Source organism: Pinus tabuliformis, chromosome J, assembly GCF_031772625.1.
Source record: "Pinus tabuliformis cultivar Carrire ecotype Pingquan chromosome J, CPIR1, whole genome shotgun sequence".
In the NCBI taxonomy this organism is placed as follows: domain Eukaryota; kingdom Viridiplantae; phylum Streptophyta; class Pinopsida; order Pinales; family Pinaceae; genus Pinus; species Pinus tabuliformis.
In genome coordinates this window covers 1121706248-1121712003 of record NC_142295.1, presented here as the reverse complement: position 1 = coordinate 1121712003, position 5756 = coordinate 1121706248, and positions in this window count along the sequence as shown.

Sequence of the window (5756 nt, the reverse complement as noted above, 5' to 3'; positions counted from 1 at the left end):
TGGCGGTAAAGATGAAGCTCACACCCATTAACCCTAATTTCAATGTAATCCTCGAATAAGTACCATTCACCCACCCTTGTGTGTTTATTGAGCTAGAGGATAGCTCTTTGTTGGGGCAGAATCCTTGGGGGAGAGACATTTTGAATAAATTTGTATGTTGTAGGCATACATGTAGATATGAAATGAGGAAAAACCTCATTGTTGTGCTTCTTCCTAACAACAACTTCACAATCAAAAACAAACTTTCTCTGTTTGTGTGAATCCATAAGACTAAGGCCCAGGTATTCAAACTCATCCACATGGGTGTATAAGAAAAAATAAAACAAAATGGAGTAGTATCTAAAGAATACAATGATAGGAAAATGGTGCAATTGAAATTTAATGGATTCAATGAGGAATGAAGGTATATCAAAAACATGGTCTGGCTTCATCATCACTCTCAGAAACCTTATGACAGTTTTAGTAACATTAGTGGCATCATGTTCCCCAAATATTTGTGTAATCACCGTGAGGATGGGATGTACGACTTATGTAAACATAGTTATGGGAAAAGAGTTAGCAATGGGTAAGGATTGGTGGCCTCATCTATAATAAATCTTGTTGTTCCCCAACTGGGAGAGCATTATAGCTGTAGAACAAGGTAGCTTTAGTAAATTTTTCAGAGTTAGGAGAAATTGGGTAAACTAGAGAATTTTGAATAAGTTCTAAGGTTATCTCCAAAATATTCACTCCAGTAGATGACTCAAAGAAATTTTTGTCTTCAACATAGGGCACGACAAGCCATGAATCAAAATCTAGAAAATGATAGACATATGGTGCAATTTGGTAATACAACCCCAACTCCACTACATTAAATGGGTCTTCTCCCTTGAGATGGTGGTCATACATGTTGAACATGAGGTATGATAGGTGGTAGGGGCATGGTGAGTCATATATTTGAGAAGAGTTCAACCTCTCGCGATTTAGGTGTTCTAGGTGCAGGCTTCTTCATTTTGAGCATAAGGTTAAAAATATAAGTAGAAGGTCTGCGGGTTGCCTCATTGATCAGGATAATTTTGAATGAACAATGTTGAGGAAGATCCGAACTGTCTGTTATGTGAAAAACATCATGGACTAGTGGATCAGAAGGAGGATTTGACTACAAGAAATAAACTTTTAAATTTAAATGGCTAATGGGCCAGATTTTTATAGGCGGGAGAAAATGGTAACGTGGCAACATGGGAGATCATGAGGAGGTGAAAAGTGGAATAAGGTGATTGGGAGGGTGACTAAATGACAAATGAAGGGGGAATAACTTTACCTTTTACTGCATCGATCACTTGTTGACGTTGATGGTACCTCGGTGTATGGCATGGTGGGCGTGGTACGCACCTCTCTCCGATAGGTGGACAAGTGGGATTTGGGATTGAGCAGGGAGTCTGGACCCCTTGGAATAATTCGGGTCATCGATCTACCAGATTGGTTCCCTTGACCTTTCTCCTCTAGGGCTTGTCGCTAATATATCAGTTACGGTAGTTTCCCCCCTATAATGCTTTTGGGGGTTGGACAGGTCGTGATGAATGATGATCTGCTCGATACTTGCTCGGAGTTTAAACAAAGGAACCCACCATCCATTAAAATTCCATCTTTTTTATTTATGTGCTTGTGAACAAAAAAGGATTTTGATGTTGTCTATTATCTGAGTGTGTTTAGTGTGTAGCAAGCACCTAACTTTTGTTTCCCTTTGCAATCTTCAGTATATATGTTCCTCTCTGCAAAGGGTTAAATCTAAGACCATATGATAAATATGTAAGATGGTAGATAAGATAAAAGCATGGAGTTCATTTTTATTTTTTCTTTGCTACAATTTGATATACCAAATTCCCAAATCTATTTTAATTTAAAAGTTGACATTTATAATAATTTGGGATTTATCAATTGTTTGCAATGAACTTATCACCTCTTATAGTTGCACAAGGATTATTTAATGCTTGGCATACCTAGACATGCTACACCATATGTTTATAACTCATACCAACATAATTTTCAATATGTGTTACTCGATGTTTAGGAGTTTTGACATATTAATCATATTAAAAATTTATTATTACAAAACCTTAAACTTTGGTTCCCATTCTTCATTTGGAATAATATTAATGTTGTGGTTTGAGATTCTTTGATAGTTATGGTAAGTATTACTTATGATTATGTGCTATATTATGGTGTTTACACATTGACTTAAACCTTAAACCATATCGATGTTGTAAACTAAACCCTAAATGATCAATGGTGGAGATGAGTTATGGTTTCTCTTTGTTGTTCAAAAGACCTCCCTGACCACTAACTCATTCCTTTACACATTCAAGAGGTTTCGGTAAGAGCTCTGACACTCTGCAACTATCCTACTTCAACTCTTTACTATCTATATGAATGTAGATAGCATGATATTGTTGTCTCAACAAGATTTCTTTCATCGACCATCCAGAGCATAAATCTAAATATTTTCACTTAAGGAGTTTTCATTTGAGGTAGTAACACCCTCCTCCCACATTTACCCAAGATAACCAGTCCATTGGGGTAAACATATGATGAGAGGCTACTATGATGTGATTCAAATCTCCATGTATAGTTAAGGAAGTGGAACTAACATAATGAAACCCAATTGACCTTCCACACATGCTAAAGAACCTTAAGGAGCCAACCAACCCTTCTAGGTGACCAACCCCTGAGACAACTTGACATTTCACTGATTTCGACCCTCAACCGCTCTCATGACAAGCCATGCATGTGACTAAGGCCTTATGGTCACTCCCATAGAAAGGAATGCCAATGACTATGGACTTTTCCAAGCAGTTATGTGCCAGCAACCCTAGAGTTTGAGCCACTTTTTCAGGGCTGGGTCTCTTGCCACTTCCTAGAACTTCATGAAACCTTCAGAAATGATAAATAACAATGGAATAAGGCTGCTAATGTAAACATTGGTACAAGTACTTGATCTGAACCTTACTAGCCATGACAATAATCTCATCAAGAATGTAAAAAATATGCAATCTGCTGGTCATAACAACAAACTTTTGTATACATGTCTCATACTTATTTTAGATTCATAAGGAAGCATTGTTTCCTTATCACAATAATTGCATGATCATTTATTAGGTCATATAATCCTTGTACATTCATTTTATAATCAAAACATGATAATAGCCACACATCGAGTCTGTCATAAAACATATTCATAACCAAGATATAACCAACATAAATAACAAGTATATATCATCCATAAAAACCACATATGAACAAGTACATTTACCCATACTATACAAGAGGGAAATATCTCTTATTAACATATGAAAAATGCAACTAGGTATGGGAATTCCACGTGCCACCCGACCATAGATTAGATGAACTAAATCTTTCTTTCAGCCAATCACCCCCATGCCATATTACAAGCATGAATGTGGGACTCACAACAAAACCAACCAGGGCTTCCTTAGGATTTGCCGCAATGCCCACCATATCACTAGGCTCAAACCTTCATCAATGCAACCAGGCTTTACTACAATCCCCACAAGATCACTAGGCCCTAAAAAAGCATGGATTCCTCTGTATCTCTCCACCTAAACTGTGTGGAATTTTTCTGTCTGAACCTCTTAGTTTTATTGTGTATCTCACCATTACCGATCAAGGGATTCCTAGGCCTATGAGGTATCCAACCTCTGAGCTTTACGCTATATCCCACCATCATCGGTAAAGGGATTCCTAGGATCAATCAAGGGTATTCACCACTGAGCTTTAACATTTATGCCACCATTCCCTGGTTGAGGATTCCTAGGCCCAATCGAGGTGTTCACTGTAGAATTCCTTGTAGATTCAAAATGCTTATTTGATTTTCCAAAAAACAAGACTTGAATCTACTCTAATCATCTCCAGGAACAATTAAACGATCATGAAATCACGAAACATACAAGAGAAAGAATTAAATCAACACATTACACAATTATTTCCTAGGGAAAGCCACAACTAAAAACCCCTGCTATCTATATATTACATTAGTCAGAAAATATGAGAAGATTACAATCCTTTACTCAAGCCTGAGCAACCTCTACACTATCTCTATTTGTATCATTGCTTCATAGGCCGACTCTGGCAAACACGTAGCCAATTTCGTAGGCTTCCAAGCTCCTACTTCTTTGAAATGTTCAATGTGGAATTAGGCCCCTATTTAATAGGAATTTTCCTCCATTGGATTGCGCAGTTACTTTAGGCTCTTCCTCTGACTGCATGCATCATCTATACAATTTGGATAATTATACAACTGATAGTACATTGCCCTTGAACTCCAATCTCAACTGGGTAAATCTTAGGTCTAACATGCATGAGTTATTTATGGGTGAATCATCAGTCAACTGGTTGAACACATGAAGCATAACCCCACTATCTGACCTCCTACTAGTTCCTCCAATAGTTGGAACTACTTTAACTGACATTAACTCAGTTTAATTGAATTAAAATATTACAACTCAAAATAAACTCAACCATGGCTCCTATAAAGTAGGAGATACTCTACATGACTCTAGTTAGACCCTCAAATCGAATTAACTGAACCAACTAAGTCAAATTAACTTAGTTAACTCGTACAAGTTGTCTTGTGATGTGGAATTACAATTTTTCTCCTAATTTAATTCAAGGAGAAAATTAATTTAGGAATTTCTTGTTTCATTTTCAACATTCAAACACTAGTAGAAAATGAGAGATTAGTACTACATGACTAAAAAAGTTATCCACCACAATTATTTCAAGTGAATTACTACTAAATTTGATCAATTTTAAGTGACCCAACTAAATAGTGACTAACTTAAATGAATAATTTAGTCTAGGGATAAAATATATGACTAGATAATAAATGACAAAATAAAAAATGATTAACATAAACGACTCTTGTAGTCCAAGAATATAAATATGACCAACTAACAAGTATAACAATTATATGAACTAGTCATTTATGATAGTTATTTTTAATTGTGTCACTCCGAGAAGAAAATTGCAAATTTGATATTGAAGTGTTACATTTCACTAAGTTTTAAAACCGCAGAGGGATTAAGATACCCCCTCTAAATCCATCTATAGTGTTGAAATTTAGAGACAAAGTGGTATCTAAATGGATCTATAGTGTTCAAATTTAGTGACAAAGGGGTCTCCGAATTTATCTACAATGTTAAAATTTAGAGGCCCCCTTTCTAAATCTTCAATGTTAAAATTTAGGTACATGGATTCAATTGATAGGAATGTAGAATTAAAAGAGCTAGCCATGAATTAGATTTTTGTTGTATTAGAACTTCTGAAGTAGATCTTCATTATCAGATGCAAGAAAAAACCCCCAAACTTTCAATGTTTTATTAAACTTGATAGAATTACATTTCATATTTTCTAGTGCGAAAGTATTCAATATTTTATTTAACTTGATAACAATGTACAAGTGAAAATTCACTTTACATATTGATAATCCTTAATGATACATTTTATAGATGTTAAAAAAAAACTTAATTCCTTCATATTCACCTTAACTAATATATTCAAGATTAAACTAAATCGAAAATTATCCAAAACTTTACGGACATACACATATTGGTGGCAATCAATTATCTTTTAAACATTAATATAATAGTTAAAAAAACTATTTTTCAAGAAAAAAAATCTTAAGGTAATATAAAAAATTTAATTTAAAAGGTAATTCATTGAAAATATTGGAGGGAAGGATTGATTTATCTCATACAATC